Source organism: Triticum aestivum, chromosome 4A (genome assembly GCF_018294505.1).
Source record: "Triticum aestivum cultivar Chinese Spring chromosome 4A, IWGSC CS RefSeq v2.1, whole genome shotgun sequence".
Lineage (NCBI taxonomy): Eukaryota > Viridiplantae > Streptophyta > Magnoliopsida > Poales > Poaceae > Triticum > Triticum aestivum.
The window spans coordinates 736,548,331-736,567,743 of record NC_057803.1 but is presented as its reverse complement, the minus strand read 5'-3'; the positions used below and the strand labels follow the sequence as shown (position 1 = coordinate 736,567,743).

General features: G+C 46.8%; 1 long non-coding RNA gene across 1 annotated transcript; it reads left to right on the top strand.

Annotated features, from left to right (window-relative positions):
* The first annotated feature begins 807 nt into the window (after positions 1–807).
* Positions 808–2,988, top strand: LOC123083487 (uncharacterized). Its single transcript, XR_006439309.1, has 2 exons — positions 808–1,479; positions 2,499–2,988. It is a non-coding gene; the product is annotated as an uncharacterized lncRNA (long non-coding RNA).
* Positions 2,989–19,413: the final 16,425 nt, after the last annotated feature.

The window sequence follows — 19,413 nt, the reverse complement described above, 5'->3', positions numbered from 1 at the left end:
GGCCCATATTGCTAACTTTCCAATGTTAATTGATCAAGAAATAGAAAGTCAAAAACCATTTTTTTACTTGTATTTGCATGCAAATGTGTGAACGGATAACCGTTGGGAGATAAATATCAGAAATCATTAACTAAACTATCGATAGTTAATCTGTATGGTGTGAAATATCTTGAGAAGATCATAAAAACAACCAAATTGGACCTTTATGAAACTGCCACAACCCACCCCCGAGAACAAACACAAAAACATATAGCTAATATGGCAAGCATATCCACGTCCATAATACAACCATAATGCATATCATTCCTGATACATTTCTACTGCAGGTAGAGTCATCATTCAAAACACAACAACACAAATTTATTCAATGTATGTTCTGAAGCCGGATGCAGTTGTATTTCTCTTGGATATATCTTGAATATTCCACATGAAAATATTACTCTCTCCGTTCCCAAATACTTGTCTTTCTAGGCATTTCAAATGGACTCAACATACGGATGTATGCAGACATATTTTAAAGTATAGATTCACTCATTTTGTGCCGTATGTAGTCACTTGTTGAAATCTCTACAAAGACAAGTATTTAGGAACGGAGGGAGTAGATTGAAAGAAAACCTGAGTGCGGAAATGCAACTTGTCTCCCGGGTCCAGATGCTCCCGCAGTCTGGACCACACATGTGCCTCGTGATTCACGCATAGAAAAGTATTCTCCTGCGTATTCGGATTTAGAAAATGTACCCTGCCCACGCGCGAAATCACGTGGCTTGCTAACGCCGTTTCGAGCGGGGATGACGGACACGTACGGTTCTGGACTCTTCTCCCCCACCAGTCTACCTCCACCGCCCACCCCGCACCACGCGACGCTCCCCATCTCCCCCGCCCGCGCCGCCTTGATCCCTCCTCCGAGTCCTCCCCCCAAGTCTAGGCCGGCGCCGCCTTCTTCCCCCATGCTGCACCGCCGCTGCCTGGTTCCAGATCTAAATCTTGGATTTTGCGCAGCGGACCAACGACGCATCCATCCCCAAGTGCCCCTGGTCATGGCGGCCGTCGTTCATGCCCACCTCCACTACCATTACCTCCCCCCTCCTCCGTCCGTCGCCTCGCTGACCCGGCCTCTTCACCTTGCCATGGCGCTCCCCACACCCCGCGCTCCTGCCTGCCCGCCTCCGCGCGCCCCTCCCCGCCTGCACCTTCCCCCTCGCTGTCACCAGCACAGATGAGCGGGAGGCAAATGAGGAGTTTGTGGTGGCCACATACAAGCTGGTGCCCGTCGACGACCCCCGCGCACAACTCCACTTCTCCCTTGGGCCATTTAGTTTCAGTTCAGTTCACTATATTTGGGATATCTGATGAAAGACATGATTTTTCTTTACACATTGCATCTCTCCTATACCAGGTTAGGAAGATTACTTGGACGCTTTTCATGCTTCTCCAGCATTGACCGGGCATGCTCTCCAGTATGAGCAATCACTTATTCAGGTACGCTCAGTTTCTTTTTTCGACGGGACTCACGTACGCTCAGTTCAGTACCTTCACACATTTAGAGCTGCTGATATTAACACAACAACCTGTTAGGATTCAGTACCTTTAGGTTTGTGTCAAAGTTGATGTGGGTGGCTTCAGTACCTAGACAAATTTAAGAGTTGTTGATATGGGTGGGGGTACTAGTTTCAAACAAGATCTCAGCAAAATGACAATGGCAGTTTAACTGAATCAGGGAGAGTTGCTTGAAAATTGGTACTGCGAAATGAAATTCTAGTGAACCTAGACTGAATCATGCACACACAGAAATGAATGAAACTTGACAGTCAAGTTTAACTTGTCATTCTGGGCGAAACTTGACTAAATCTCAATATGTACTGCAAAATCAAATTCTAGTGAAACTTGACTGAATCATTCATTCAGTGACAATGACAACGATATGGATGAAACTTGACTCAATCATGCAAACACATTCAGTACTTCACTTGTTCTCACCTCACTTTAATTGCAAAAACGGCATTTCTAGTGAAACTCAAGAACACTTGTTTGTTTGCTGGTTCGATTAGCCAGCAGAAACTTTATTTGCTGAAACCACAATGACAACAACAATTCTTGTGATTGTTCTCATCTCACTACCACTCAATTCTTGTACTGAAACCACAATGACAACAACAATTCTTGTGATTGTTCTCATCTCACTACCACTCAATTCTTGTACTGAAACCACAATGACAACAACAATTCTTGTGATTGTTCTCATCTCACTACCACTCAATTCTTGTACTGAAACCACAATGACAATTTGGTTCTGCATAACCTCTGCTATATATGTCCAGTAGGATGTACTCTTGCAAGCCAGGACCCAACTCAAGAAGTAGACTTATTAGATCTCAGATTTTTTAGAATTGTAGATTTTTGTTGTGAGTTCACTAGTTCATTAGCATAAGTTCAGTAAATTCAGTCACTGTTTTTAACACTCTTGACTGTATATTCTCTGTATATTTGACTGTATTCAGATCATACAGTGACACTCTTGACTGCACAACAATAATCAGCGGCGTCGGCAGCCGAAGCGGACGAAGTGGCTGGTCCTGCGAGTGGCGGTGGTGGTCGCCTACGTGGCGCAGGTGGGCGGCGGTGGTCATCCCCATGGCAGCGGCGCAGGTGGGCGGTGGCGCTGAGCCCGACGGTGGATGCACTGGTCGCTCCCGTGCGTCGTGGTGGGCGAGGTGCCCAGGTGGGTGGCGGTGGTCGAGCTGCACAGGTGGTCGGTGATGGTCGCCTCCGTGGCGGCGGTGAAGGTGGGTGGCGGAATTGGACCCGATGGTGGCTCGTGCGGGCGGTGGTGTTGAATGATTTTTCTTTTTGTTGCAAAAATTATAACGAACTACATTTGCGACAAGCTTTTCTTTAGTATTTATGTCTTGACTCGTACTCTATCATGTTTTTAATTTATTTATTTGAATCAGAAACCGAATCAGTATTTTAATCTGTTATCCTTTATTACTTTCACCTGACATGTCGGGATGGCTGACGGTGGGGCGTCCAAACAGACTATCTGTACCACGTGACCAGGTGCAGGTCCAGAGTACAGGTGCGTCAGAGCTCTTGACAGAGCCAACGTCCGTCCGCTCCCTCGTCGTGAATCGTCTGTAGGTACACTGTGAGCCTGCAGTGTATAAATCTTTTTCAATTCCTGTATTCCTTCGACAGTGACCTGCAGCACACATCCCCATGCTTGTCTGGGCGGCTCAGATTTCGGGTTCACGTGGACCCGAGAGCCGAAACGCCACTCCCTTCGACCTGAGTGAGCCTACAAGTTGAAGAAAAAAAATCTAAACCTAAACGTAAGAAACAAAACAAGGACAGTTTATAAGAAACATAAAAGTGATGAAGCACATACATATAGGCCCACATAGAAGGTAAGACACAACTGCACTATGAAATTAAGGGTTTCACAAAACATTATGCACTCAAAAATATCAATTAGACATATCCATTAATTTATTAGCATGCAAAGTCACTCGGCTAAAGGGAAGCATCAAGCAACACCTCAAGGATTGGAGTTAAAAGGACTACTACACCAACAAACATAAGCATCCAATAATTACCTATTCTTCTGATTTATTTGTAGGTTTTCCATACTATACCAGGGTTGGGGGCTGCAGATAAGTGGATCTCGAGGAGGCGTCATCGATCTGTATTGAGATCTCTAGATCGCTGCTCGATCAACTTAGTGTAAGGAGCCACACCATCTGTAAACCATTGTAGGATACTACAAAATGAAAAAAAAATCATTTAATATAGGTGCATAACAATAGTAATTCGTTCAAGGGAAAGCTTAACAAGTAAACAATTTAATTTTGTCATTATTCAGAAAGGAAAGATGCCTACTCATTTTGAAAAGAGTATGCCTACTCATTGTCGTAGCCTCGGTGTCATCAGAAAGAGCCTATCTATGCAATCAAACACTCATGGGAAAACCTCAAGGTTCTGGACTTCCTCCTTTGATTGCAAGAGAAATCTGGTAGCAAGTCTCAAACAAAGGATGTAAAGCAACAAGTGATATATCTGATTGTCTTCCGCTGCATGTTGTGTCTTCTCTTCTGTTCACTTCTCTCTAGGCAGCAACCATCGTGATATCTATTTGCTTGGCTTCCCCACCATGTTTTAGGAGTGTACGAAGGCTGGTGCGAATAATCCCAATTTACACAATGGGTAATACCAGTAAAAGATAGATCGATTGAACTCACATAAGCTGGCACTAATCACTCTGTTAACTGATAAAGAGTGTAGACACATGCTGTTGGTTAGTACTCCCTCCGTCCGAAAAAGATTGTCCCTAAAATGGATGAATCTAGCACGCATTAACATGGTGGGGAAGATTTAGGAATCCTACCAGCTCCACGTGAAGTAAGATTTAGAAATTTGGCAGGATCTATAAAATTAGGGGCAAGCCAGTCTGAGCAAAATAATGTGACAAGGAATTAATGAGACAAGTTTCGTAGTGCATCAACATGAGGTAGATATATGTATATAATTGATTTTCTAAACATAAACTATGAAAGAGTCCAACGGTAGACATCTTTTTGAAACAATGAAATAATAATCACCAAGGCAACAATTAAGCACTAATTTAATATTGAACCCAACATAAATTCTCATAAACAATAGATATCTGAATACCTTGCATCACTTTATTTGCTTGCAAAGTAGAAAGTTTGAGCAGTTCAACACTTCCAACTTTATATGACAAAGTTTATGATTCTTCTGTAGCCGTCCACATTTTCTCGCATGAACATGCATCCAGCAATAATTTAGATACCTAGGTAACAAATATATGTCAAAAAAAAAATCCAAACCAAATATCTCTCGTTTTCTCAATGTAACTACATTTACACATGTCGCAGAAAAAGTGGGAGAAATACTAAAGCTATACTACAGGACAAGAATATTGGCGATAGCATCCATGGAGCTCCCGGTAGGGCAAGGCATGGTGCCCACCCCTCCTTTATTTCCGACAAACTATACTATAATATACATACCTGTGTACGCTCGATCGATGGATGACAATTGCAATAAATCGCTGAAAGAGAAAGAGTTCTCTTTGATGTTAGGCTGTGACTTGTGAGAAAGCTCCTTATTTGGGTCGTGCTCTCGCGATGGCTGCACATAGGACCCACACGCATGACGCACCGAACCAGTCATCACGAAGGTACAAACAGGAACAGACAAACATAACACACACCACAAGCCCAGGCGCTGTGCAGTTAGATACACATATTTATTAACTATCAGTACAACATCCAGGAAGTGAGAAAGCTAAACCTTTTGAAAGCTAAACAAATGCTAATTACAACAATCAAGGTAATTTATATATAATGACAACAATAAAACTGTAAAAGGCAAACAAAAGGCATGAGAGAGCAATCAGTTATTGGGAAACAAAGTAATTCAAGGATACTAAAACTAATGAACAAAAATGGCACATACAGAAAATGCCCATCAAAAGGAAATGAATCATACCATGACTCAAATTCGTCATGGGATGAGAATATATCAGGCAAAATGAAATTCAGTAGTGACCACAACTCTGCTACATTATTCTAAGAAGGTGTTCCAGTCAAAAGGAGCATTTTATCCATTGGAACGCGCCCCAACTCACTCAATAATTTGCACTTCGTGTTTTTCAACAGATGTCCCTGGAAAAAAGAATCTGGCCAACACGTACATACATGGGGAAGGGAGAGAAATATACAAGGGCAATAATTCAGATCATGTGACTTCCACTTATAATTAGCAAGAAACTTTGCATCAAACATGGCCATCTCATATGAAGTGATTATTATCGGAAAACCAGGACCAACAGTTTTGGGCATGTAGTTTCTCGTTAGCTCTGTCCGAGTGTTAGACGTGATAGGGTTTGTAACAATGCTCGATACCCTTGGTGGGTACGGCTATCATATATTTATAAGAGGGAACCTGTACAAGTTATGTTACAACACGTATATCAACATATACTTAGTCTAACACCCTCCCTCAATCTTAACTATGTCCTGAAACACTCAGGAGGTTAAGATTGCTACGACATCCTTCAAAAGAAGGCAAGGGCAAGGGTTTAGTAAAAATATCAGCAAGCTGATCCTTCGAAGAGACAAACTTAATCTGAAGGAGCTTCTGAGCAACTCGTTCCCTCACAAAGTGGTAGTCAACTTCAATGTGCTTTGTCCTGGCATGGAATACTGGATTGGATGAAAGATATGTGGCACCAATGTTATCACACCAAAGGACGGGCGGCTGGCTTGGGGAGACCTTCAACTCTCGAAGCAATGACTGCACCCATATAATTTCAGCTGTGGCATTAGCAACAGCTTTGTACTCAGCTTCAGTACTACTGCGAGACACCGTAGCTTGCTTGCGAGCTTGCCAGGCGATCAAGTTAGGACCAAAGAACACAGCATGTCCCCCCGTGGATCACCGATCATCAGGACTACCAGCCCAATCGGCATCAGAAAAAGCTGAAATCAGTCCAGAACGCGCAGGCTGGAGATGAAGACCATACGAACCAGTGTGTCGAACATAACGCAAGATGCGCTTAACAGCAGACCAGTGAGGATCGCGTGGTGCATGAAGGTACTGACACACACGGTTAACAGCAAAGGATATGTCTGGTCGAGTTACGAGCAAGTACTGCAGCCCTCCCACAATACTGCGATACTCCGTGGCATCCTCAGAAGAAAGCAAGTCACCATCAAAAGCCGTTAACTTGTCGGTGGCAGACATAGGAGTCGTGGCGGTCTTGCATTGCAACATACCAGCACGACGTAGAAGATCCTGAGAGTACTTCCTCTGAGTAAGGGTCAGACCACCATCAGAGTGAAATACCTCCAGTCCCAGAAAGTAATGGAGCCTCCCAAGATCTTTAATGGCAAACTCAGCACTGAGAGAGGACACAAGCCGACTCGTAGCAGCAGCGGATGAACTGACAAGAATGATATCATCAACGTAAACCAGAATGTACATAGTCACCTCTGGTCGCTGAAGAATAAACAGAGATGTATCCGCTGTAAAAGGCATAAAACCATGCGCACGAAGAGCAGCTCCAAGACGCGCATGCCACGCACGAGGGGCCTGCTTGAGACCATAAAGAGCCTTGTCAAGGCGACACAAGTGATGCGGCTTATCAGGATCAACAAACCCAGGCGGCTGACGCATGTAAACCTCCTCTTCCAGGACTCCATGGAGAAAAGCATTCTGAACGTCAAGTTGTCGAAGCGACCATCCTCGAGTAACAGCCAAGGAAAGAAGAACACGGATGGTGGTTGGTTTAATAACAGGACTGAACGTGTCTTCATAATCAATGCCATACCTTTGTTTGAATCCCTTTGCAACCAGACGTGCCTTGTACCTCTCAATGGAGCCATCGGCATTTTTCTTTACTTTGAAAACCCACTTGGAGTCAATGACATTGACACTGAGCGGCGGTGGAACCAGACGCCAAGTGTTGTTTTTCTGAAGAGCCTGAATTTCCTGCTCCATCGCAGTACGCCAGTGTGGAATGCGAAGCGCTGCCTGAAAATGCCGCGGTTCAGTCGTAGGATCAGCTTCAGCGTGTGCCACACAGGCCGCAAGCCATGCGACAGTCCCGTCTGTGTATTTCTTCGGCTGAAAAATGCCGCTCTTGCTGCGAGTATGTGGATGCCGGACTACAGGAAGGGGCGACGAAGATTGGTCCGGCGTGGTTGACGACGACCGATCAGGCGAATCAGGGACACACGGCGACACAGACGCTCCAGCAGTCCCACGTGCATGGGACATGCACGCCTCGTCGTCACCCGACGGGGCCGCCAGCCCGGGCGAGCGAGCTGCGGGGTCAGCCGACCCAGGCGACTGGGAGACCACCGGCCCAGGCGAAGAGGGCCCAGGCGAGAGGGCCACGGGAGTGGCCGGCCCAGGCGAGGAGACCACCGGGGTGGCTGGCCCAGGCGAAGAGGCCACCGGGGTGGCCGGCCCAGGTGACGAGGCCACGGAGGCGGCCGACCCAGGCGACGAGCCAGCGGGTTTGGCCAGCCCAGGCGCGGGCAGGCCAGCAGATCCACGTGCATGCGGCATGCACTCGAGATCGACGTCGGGAGCAGCCATCGGAGGAACAGCCGGCGTCGCAACAGTTGGTGGCGATGTCGCATCGTCATCATCAAGAAGCTTCAGTCGAGCGCCTCGTCCAGTCCCTGCACCGTGATTAGGCAACAACAAAGGAGAATACGCAGCATCCACAAATTGATCAGGCAAGACTGGAAACGAGTGTAACTCAGCGACAGGAGTGTCAGTGGGCGATGTGTGCGTGGAAAAGGGAAAAACAGTTTCATCGAACACAACATCACGAGAAATGTAGACACGGTTTGATGGAATGTGGAGACATTTGTAACCTTTGTGGAGTGGACTGTACCCAAGGAACACACATTTTTTCGACCGAAACTCAAGTTTATGTTTGTTGTATGGGCGAAGATGTGGCCAGCATGCACAATCGAACACTTTGAGGAAGGAGTAATCTGGAGTTTCATGAAGCAATACCTCTAGAGGAGACTTCATATGAAGAAGTCGTGTGGGAATCCTGTTTATCAAAAAACAGGCAGTAACAAAAGCATCACTCCAAAACCGAAACGGAACAGAGGCATGTGCAAGAAGTGTTAGACCAGTTTCAACGATATGACGGTGCTTACGCTCAGCTGCACCGTTCTGCTGATGTGTATGAGGACAAGACACATGGTGTGAAATACCAAGCTTCTGAAAGAAGGTGTTAAGATTACGGTATTCACCCCCCCAATCAGACTGAACATGTATAATTTTGTGCTTGAGTAATCGCTCAACATGTGCTTGAAATTGCATGAAAACATGAAACACATCAGATTTGCGCTTAATAAGATAGATCCAAGTAAAACGACTGAAAGCATCTATGAAACTGACATAATAGTTGTGCCCACTAACAGAAGTTTGGGTATAGCCCCACACATCGGAAAACACAAGTTCAAGAGGAGCTTTGACAACACGATTTGATACGGAAAAAGGCAACTGATGACTCTTGCCTTGTTGACAGGCATCACACACTAAAAATTCCTTATTACTGGACTCAACGGGAAGACGATGACGATGAAGCACATGGCGCACAATGGGAGTAGCAGGGTGGCCAAGGCGAGAATGCCACTGCGACGATGACACCCGAACGCCACTGAAAGCTTGAGACACGCGTGGCACGCCAAGCGTTCGTGGTACGTCAAGTGCATATAATCCGTCGCGAGCTCGACCACTAAGAAGAACGTCCCTCGTGTCCCGGTCCTTAATAAAAAAATGGAAAGGGTGAAACTCAACGAACACATTGTTGTCACGAGTTAATTTAGGAACCGAGAGTAAGCTACGTGTGACAGAAGGAACACGAAGAACATCAAGGAGACGCAAGGTTTTAGTGGTACGGGAAAGAAGAGATGCCTGACCAACATGTGAGATGGGCATACCTGATCCATTTGCAGTGCGGACCTGATCATGACCGGTGTAGGCCTGGCGAGTGTCCAGCTTGTCAAGCTGGCTCGTCAAATGGTCCGTGGCGCCTGTGTCCATGTACCAGGCAGGATCCACGGAGTACGATGGAGTGAACCCGGACTCCTGTGTAGCGAGAGAAGCTTGCTTCTCGTTGCCCTTCCCGTTGTTCCCGATGCCAAGGAAATCGCGTTTAAAGCGACGATGACACCTGGACGCCAAGTGTCCCTCGATGCCGCAAAGCTGGCACGCGATGCCTCCTCCACACGCCTCACAGTGAAGGCGCTTCCGGCCGGCCGATGGAGGAGCCGGGGCGGATGGACGGGGCTGGGCGGCCGTGGGAGTCGGCGACTTCTGCTTGGCACCACGGGCACCTCCGCGAAGAGTAGCATTCGCAGAGGGGCCCTCCGTGTAGACTCCGACAGAGCGACGAGCAGCAAGCCGCTGCTCCGTGTTAAGGAGGCGGGCATAGAGATCACGAGGTGGCATCGGAGTGTCACGTCCATTGATGTTTTCCACCAGAGAGTCATAGTCCTCGTCAAGTCCATTGAGAATGAATGAAGTAAACTCCTCATCACGGAGTGGCTTCCCAATGGAGGACAGTGTATCGGCCAAACCTTTTACTTTGTTGAAGAAGGCCGTGACAGAGAGATCATTCTTCTTGACCTCACCCAGCTGGTTGCGAATAGCAGATGATCGTGCCAAGGACTGTGAGGAGAAACTGGAGTCAAGCGTGGTCCATGCATCCCTCGATGTAGCAGCAAAAACCACCATACCAGCCACGGACGGAGCGAGCGAAGACTGAATAGCACCTAGGATGGCCTGATCTTGAGCAGTCCATCGACGATGAGCAGGATTGGGGACCATGACAGAGCCACCATGGGGCGAAGGTGCCGGAACCATAGCCGGAGGACACGGCAGAGAGCCATCAACATACCCCTCAAGGTAGTGGCTCCGCATCAGCGGCAATACTTGGGCACGCCACAGGAGGTAATTATCAGCAGAAAGTTTCACCGTCACTAGATGAGCGAAGTGAAACGGCCCTGGTTCAATCATCGGCGCAGAGGACGGCGGGTTAGGCGGTGAGACAGCACTGTACGGGACGAGCGCATCGGTCGATGGTTGATGACGATGACCGTAAGCCGCCGACGGGTGTGCACCATACGGAAGAGCAGGGGCGGCGTCGTACGTTGGGGCCGCCGCGCGAGGAGTTGGGGCGCCGTAGGTTGGGGCGGGCGCATGATGAGTCGGGGCAGCATCCGCATACGGCGCGTATGCCGCGGCCGAGGGCGCGACGTAGGACGCGGCCGAGGGCGCGACGTAGGACGGGGGGTACGGACCCCCGTACGGCATCTGGTAGGCGCCATAGGGCCCCGACGCCGCGGGTGCGTCGCGGTGATGAGCCGGAGCCGAGGGGCCACCGTAGGCCGCCTGCCCGGAGGCGTCGTAGGAGGCCGGGGGCGGAGGCGCGCCGTGATCGGATCGGATCGCCCGCATCGAGATCGGATCGGCCTCGATCGGTGCGGCAGGAGGCGGCGGCGGCGGCATCCCAGACGAGGAGCGAGGCGTGGGAGGATGAGATCCCGCGGGAGCAGATTGCGCCCAGGCGAGCGGGGAAGACGCAAGGAACGGCGACTCCATGGCCAGGGCGGAGAGAGACGGCGCGGCGGCGGGAACCGGCGCGGCAGATGCAGAGGCGGAAGCGTGACGCGGATCGAACGCGTCGCCTGATACCATGTTAGACGTGATAGGGTTTGTAACAATGCTCGATACCCTTGGTGGGTACGGCTGTCATATATTTATAAGAGGAAACATGTACAAGTTATGTTACAACACGTATATCAACATATACTTAGTCTAACACCGAGCCACTTTATCTCCATGATAAATAAGACCATTTAGAGAAGGAGCAAACATGAAATTAAGTATTCCACATAAGATAGCAAACAAACTAAGCACAGTGAAGGACAACTCTGGATGCTTTACCTCATTGAGTCGTTCAACCAGTTTGACAGGGTGGAAGGAAGAGCAAAAACCATGTATGTACCATACAGACCATTCCCTTTAAGATGAGCAAGAAATGCAATTGTCTGAATTGTTTTTCCAAGGCCCATTTGATCACCCAGTATCCCATTAAGCCCATTTTGCCACTGTGATATTAGCCACTTAACGCCCTTTATGGACTCCAGGGAGACAATATCACACTACCACCTGCCATTTTGTCGGTAAGACTCCATCAGTCAAAGCATGCAGATCGGAGTCCTTCTCTCTATCATAACTAATTCTAAAAATTAGCATAAGTCTAAAAGCTTTCGAGGTGGTATGTTAAAAAGAGGGAGAGAGAACAAGGTAATAAACAAAGAACAGTTGCACCCATTGACTAGTTTTACCTGTAGTCAAATATAGGGAAAATATAATGAAGAGCATTCACTACTAAATCCACGGTGGCGATATCTATTACAGAAGTATCCACCAAGTGGTCGTGTTGAACCTGTAAGCAAAAACAGGAGTCAAAAAAGTGAAAGACAGACAACATGCTGGTGAACTCTGCTGTCATAATTAAAGAGTTCAAACTTAACATAAGTGAATGAATGAACTACAGTGTTTTCTTATATAATAACAACAATCTTGACAACAACTTTTTTCACATCATGTGTTGTGGACGCATGGACTTGCCCAAGAAAAGCACTTGCAAGCGGGACAAGGAAGAATTATGCAAAAACCTACACCACCGGGAATAGGGGAAAGCCAAATTTTATGTCAGAGTTTCTTCTAAGCTAAAAACAAGCTGAGCATAAATCCAGGTTCTGATTCAAGGTGAATACTCTGTTGGCCAACAACTGAACTAAGCACACTCAGTCTGATTGTTTGGTTTTGCTAATCAATACAACAATGAATTTACTTTAGACGGTGTAAGACAATGTCGTGATGCAATGAAGGAACTAACAGTTTGTGGCAATTCTCCATTCTCTTTCATGACTCCGCGGACGACCTCTTGAGCATCGGCGCCCTCATCGTCTGCACATACACCTGTGGTAGTACAAGCAAACAAGAAGCTGTTCCTCAGCCACAAAATTATGCAATCTTACCATAGATGAATCCAAAGTGAATTCAGGCGTATCCACACAGAGTTAGGAATTCCTTTCCGTACCAGTTCTGCGATGTGCTAGCCGAGCTTGATGTAGATGTTGCCGTTGCGAAAGCAGGGCTCCTGGAGGCGGTTGGTGGAGTGGCCGCCCTGCGTGCACCCACTTTGTAGGAAGGGATGAGACATGCAATCGGAGAGGCGAGGGATGCGGGCGCCGCTCGATCGCGCGCGGCCGCGTTCGCCGGATCCCACCCCGTGTGCGCCCACTTCGTGGTTAGGGAGGCGACGTGCAACCAGAGAGGCGAGGGATGTGGGCGCCGCCGGGCCTCTGGATCGCGCGCGGCCGCGTTCGACAGAGCCGCACCTCGTGCGCCCACTTTGTGGTTAGGGAGGAGACCGGTGTGGCCAGAGAGGAGGGGGAGCGGGCATCCTTCGCCGGTGGCCGCCCATGCTCGAGGGAGGGGTAGCGCCGGAGGGGAACCCTAGGCAGAAGATCGAGAGGCGGTAGCGAAGGGATGGAGCGGTGCTGGCTTTGATGTGCGAGGGCGGCGGCGAAGGGATGGAGCGGCGGCGGCGGCGAACGAGGGCAGCGAGTCATGCGTGCGAGTGGTTCTCGCTCGAGGGTCGGAGGCCTCGCTAGTACGTGTGTGCGATTGGTTTGGTTTTTTTTAGCTGGTTAATTTTCGTAGGTTTTTTTCTTAGATTTTTTTTGTCCGCTTTTTTTGGTGCGACGGGAGGATAGCAACTGGACTGCCTGGGGGAACGCTACGAGGTTTTTTTGGTTTGATGCAGCTCACTGTGAGGTGGGAGGAGGTATGAATAAAAACCAGGGGAAGGTGGGACGAAAATTAACAGTGGAATGGAGACTATCAACTGAGACATTAGGAGTAGAGATATCAAAGTGTATAAATTGCTTCGGACGGAAAAAAAATGCGTTTGTGTGGTGTGTGTATCCAGTCATATATCTAGGGTATTGTTGACTCAAATTGATAAAATTCCAATTTTATTTTCATACTGTAGAAAAGGAAGATGAAGTGATTTTTTGCTTTTTTGATGTGTTGAAGGTGTTGGCTCTTCTTCCATCGCTGACGAGGTTATGTGATGCACCGATGAAGCAAACCAATTATTTGGTACTCTTCTTTTATCATGTACTCCCTCCATTCCCTTATATAAGGCTACAAACTCAAATTACAGGTACCAAAATAAAATTTAATAACTGCTTTGCAAGCTAACTTTTCTTCTTTTTAGTTGAGATCATTAATACACCTGCATGCATCCAAAGAGGGTGCTTGGATACGTTTTAGTCTCATGACTAAAAGTAGTGGGACTAAAACTTGCTAGCCTCACCCATGCTTGGATCCAAATACTAAAGAGACTAAAATCAAGTTAATGAGCATTTATTATCCTCCAAACCCTCCAATTCAGAACTCGCTGTGTTAAAGAAAAGGAGTTAAATGAGTAGAGAGAGGATTAATCTACATTTTATTAGGGGTACCCCTAACTAAAAAAATTAGTCTCAAGACTAGTTTTAGCCTCTCTTTAGTCAGGGGTGCTTGAAACTTTAGCCTCTTAAAAAGACTATTTTTAGTCAGACTAAAATAAGTCCCTTGGATCCAAGCACCCTCAAAGAAGGAATGAGAAGGAGGTAGCACAATGTTATTATAACTACATGCATGCAAGTATTAAACAAAATGTTAATACAAGGAAACATCATTAAATTTTGCCTCGGGTTAGTGTTAGTGGCCTTGTATAGATGCAAAATGTATTTTTAATAGTGTCTTGTATAAGGGAATGGAGGGAGTACTGTTCTTTGTAGATTTTGTCATATTTTTATCTATGTTGTTAGTTCGTTAAGCATTAAGTTTAAATTCTATTTTTTTCATTTAGTTGAGACATATTTAGTATGGGTATCTTGTGAGGTAGCTAAAAGCCTTATGGACGTTAAGCTTTTCCCTCGTGGCAGGTCCAGGGCTTGCTTCAATCCTGTCTCCGTCACTGCAGAGGTGTGAGAGTACAAGAGGTGTGGGTTGCAGGACGGCGGCAAAGATGCTAGTATAAAGTTGGATTATTTATTTTCAAACGAAGGGAGTACTACGGTCGACATGTGACACATGAGTACGTGCACTACTACGTGCTTAATTAATCAACTGTTGTTGAGGCGTGACAAGGTTGTGTCTCGTCGACCGAGATTAATGGCCGATGATTAATCGGGTGGTGTGGGGTGGGTCGATCGATGATCGTGCATGTGTTGGCGCATTGTCGGGACAGCGGGTGAGGAGCGCCTGTCGACTGGCCGGCCGGCTCTTCTTTCAGCTGCACCTGCATGCGCACGCCGCACGCGCGTACACTTACAAAAATCTCAACGACAATTTTGTTTTTTTGCATCGCCCCTAGTTTCAGCAAGCAGGGATACATCTCGCTATAAGCAAGATATAGCCCTGGCGGGCGAACAGACAGTGGCGAAGCTTCATATAAATAGTTGGGCGGGCCAGGTGGGCTAAGTTGAAGAAAATTGTTATTGGGATGGCCTTCCATGCCCCTAGGCAAACGCATTTTAACGGAGGTGGTACCTAGCGGAGGAGAGCTCCTATACGCCGCTCGTGTGCGCCCGATCGTCGCGGCTTCGCTGAAGCGACGCGCAACCGGGCCGGCCCAATTATCACCCGTCTAGCGAAAATTCGAAAAAAATAAGCTCACGCGTGGGATCGAACTCCTGACCTCATTGTGGATTCTAGCGTGCCTGGCCAGCCGAGCTAGCGACGTACAACAATTTAAGTTCAGCGCCAGCCTTAAAGTACGAAAGCCAGCGCCAAATCCTTTTTAAAAAAATCAATATTTTAATGATATATGTTGAAAAAAATTTAAAATAGAGTGACCTTTTCTGTAAAGAAACACTGAAAAAATTTCAAGTACACAAATGAACATTTTTAGTATACATTGAACATTTTTTTAATACACGATGAACAATTTTTTCATACACAATGAACATTTCGTAATATACGTTGAACAATTTCATAATACACGCTGAACATTTTTATAATACACGATGAATCTTTTCATAATATACGATGAACATTTTCTGAATATAATGAACTTTTTTTTCATACACAATGAACTTTTTATATAATACGCAATAAAGAGAAGAAAAACAGAAACAGAAAATAAAAAGGAAAGATAAAGGAAAAAAATGAAATAAAAAAGGAACCAAAACAGAAAAAAAAATGGAACAAAACAATAGAAAACCGGATGAAACAGTGGAAAAACTGGAAGCAAAAAACCATAGAAGAAAAACGAAAAAAAAACCCGTAAGGAACAGAGAAGGAAGCAGCAGCGGGCGAATCAAACTAAACGCAAATCCCTTTATGTGGGCCGGCCCAACCGGAGGCTCGCCTCAGCGAAAGCGGAACGTTCTGACGCTAACGAGCGTCAAATAGGATTTGCCCTAGCGGAGGGTGTTGGCACTAAGCATTGTTAGCATAAGAGCAACAGTCCTGTCGTCCGCTAGTGACGGCCTCTCGCTATTTCTAGCGACTTCTTGGCGACTCTGTTCGTGACCTCGTCGGCGATTCTTGTCGTTCAGTCTCCATTAGAATCCACAAATTCGTGCCATATTCTTCTCATCCCTCTCAACCCGTGTTCACACTTCAGCCCTCCTATGGCAGCAGCTTGAGAGCCCCTTTCAGATCTGAGGAGGAACAACTGAGCAAGGAAGTGAGGATCACAAATTCAAAGGGAGAGAGAGAGAGCAACAAATCGGAGTTTTGGTGTGAGGTGGCAGTGGTGTTTGGAGGCGTTCAGGGGGGCTTGGTTCAGGGAGTCCCAGTAGATCCAGACGCAATGGGGGACTCAGGAACCACGTCTTTGGAAGGAGTTCAACGGAAATTCAAGAACTTGCAGCTCTCTGAAGCTGAGAAAAAGGGAACCAGGATTGGCAAGAAGAAGGCGTGCTCCTCGTAGGGAAACAAGCCACAGGTTGTAGGTAAACTTCTCTCGAAGAGGCTGGTTACATTAAAAAAAAATACACTTCTGTGATGATACGTGTTTGTCACAATAGGTCACGTTTTCTGTCATGCATGTACATCCATGACGATTTTATTACAGAATCAAAATATATAGTCATAGCTGTGCTGTCGTAGAAGTGTTCCATGACATTACCAAAATTATCATCTCGAAAGTATCCACTTCCATGACGATAAATCACGCGTCATAGAAGTGCTTTCGTCAAGGGTGACCGACACGTAGCATCCATCGTAACGGGTCGTCGTTAAGCTATCGGGTTCCGGTTTGGATCCGTTAAACCATTAACAACGCGGACCATTGGGGATTTACCACGTGTAAAATTCTTATTCGCTGACAGATCCACGTGTCGGCCCGGCATTCGGACAGTTGTCATCTAGCGAATGGACGGAACGCGCCTGTGATACGTCGACACGTGTCTCGGCCCAACAGTGGCCCATTCAGGTTAAAAGGCCGTGCCTGTCAAAATAAGCGGGCCGACCCATTAGCGGCCTACTTGAGTCAGGCCCATTTACAAGCACGACCCATACAAGTTACACAGAATCGGCTCATCAAAGGCCCATTCTAGATTTGACAATTTCCAGCCCATCGTTAGTTTTAGCCCGTTAACGGCCCGCTACGTCTTTGGGCCCAATTGTGGCCCGAGCTTCTTTCGGCCTGTTAGGAGCCCAGCGTCAGTTCCAATCGGTAACGGCCCGGAACGTCTTTCGACCTTTTCTCGGCCCATTCCGTAGTAGGGCCAATTCTAGCCCGCTGTGACTTTAAGCCTGTCCTCGGCCCATTCGGTAAATGGGCCAACTCCTAGCCCATTTTGTCTCTTGGCCTGTTAACGGCCGACACAACAGTTGGGCCTTTGACTTTAGGCCCATTAGGGGCCCATGTTCCGCGGGCATCAATTCAACCCAACGCGACTTTCGGCCTGTTAAAAGCCTAGTTTGCAAATTGGGCCTCCTTTGGCCCATAACACTTTCCGCCTCTTACTAGCCCGTAAGGTAAAAGGGCCGAGACAAAATTGACATGAATTTTGGCCTGCTAGAGGCCCGCAGGCCATTTCCATTTATACGTCCCTATAGAGCTTTTGGCCTGTTAACGCCCTGCTAAGAGTCGTTGTTACGATGGGCCACATCATTTGGGATCCACTTAATATTATTTTGACCAGCCCAATTAAGGCCTTGCTACACATGTTTGTTCGTTTGTATGGCGTCCAGGAAATGCTTGAGCGTGTTGGCCCCCGTTTCAATGATATAGCCTATTCAAGAATTATCCTACTATATACTATCGTCTCTAAAAAACATACTGAAAGTGCTAGTTATCGACTAGAGGGGGGGTGAATAGGAGATTTTTATGAAAGTCTTCAAAACATGGGAGTTTCAAAGACAAACAATAGAAATGAACCTATGGATATGCAGCGAAAGGTAGACTACACTAGACAAGCCATAGTCAAGTATTCAATGAAGTGAAAGCACGAAGACTATTAGCAGCTAGGCAATATGGATCAGGATGGAAGATAGTATGAAGCCAAATAGCACAAGTCGACACACAGTGAAGTCAAACAGATAATGCAAGCAGGCAATGACTTCACGAAGACAAACTGTAAGTAAAGAGAAGGAAGAGATAGAACCAGTAGCTTGGAGAGGACAACGATTTGTTGTACCAGTTCCAGTTGTTGTGACAACTGTACGTCTGGTTAGGGAGGCTGAGATTAAACTCAGAAGACCGCATCTTCACCTTATTCCCCTTGAGCTAAGGACACTTAGTCCTCGCCCAATCACTCTGATAAGTCTTCAAGGTAGACTTCCAAACCTTCACAGACTTTGTTCACCGGCAATCCACAATGACTCTTGGATGCTCAGAACGCAATGCCTAACCAGATGGAGGATTCAGAATCCTCAAGTGTAACAATTCTTCAGGTCATGCAGACAGAAAGACTTCCGTGATGCCTAACACTCTTTGGCTCTGGGTATTTAGGGCTTTGTCCTCGCAAGGATCTTTCTCTCAAAGGCTTCAGAGGTGGGTTGCTCTCAAACGACAAAAGCCGTGCACTAACTCTGAGCAACCACCAATTTACGGTGTAGGGGGTGGGCTATTTATAGCCAGGAGGCAACCCGACCTGATTTGTCCGAAATGACCCTGGGTTACTAAGGAACTGACACGTGTTCCAACGGTCAGATTTCAAACACACGCGGCAGCTTGACTTGGCTTACAAGTAAAGCTGACTTATCCGCCTCTGGATAAGATTTGCTCTCATTGTCTTCGCTCGAAGACATAGGATTTGGTTGAGCATCACTTCAGTCACTCTGACTTTGTTCACTTGGACCCCACTTAACAGTGCAGTGGTTCCTATGACTCAACAAAGAATAAAAGGAAACAACGAAACAACTAAGTCTTCGCGTTCCATAGTCTTCATGCGATGTCTTCTTATGTCATAGTCTTCAACATGAATAGCTTCACAGACCACCATTGTCTTCAATGTCTTCACACATTTTTAGGGGTCATCTTCGGTAGGTAAATCGAATCAATGAGGGACTACTACCTGCGTTATCCTGCAATTCTCACAAACACATTAGTCCCTCAACCAGGTTTGTCGTCAATACTCCAAAACCAACTAGGGGTGGCACTAGATGCACTTACAATCTGTCCCTTTTTGGTGATTGATGACAAACTGGTTGAAGTTTTCAACGGGGATAAAAGTATGTGAAATTGTAAAGGATTAAGGTATTGTCTTCATAAGTAGCAAAGGCTCCCCCTGAAGATGTGCATATAAGTATTTTGCTTTTGAATGCAAATGCACATGG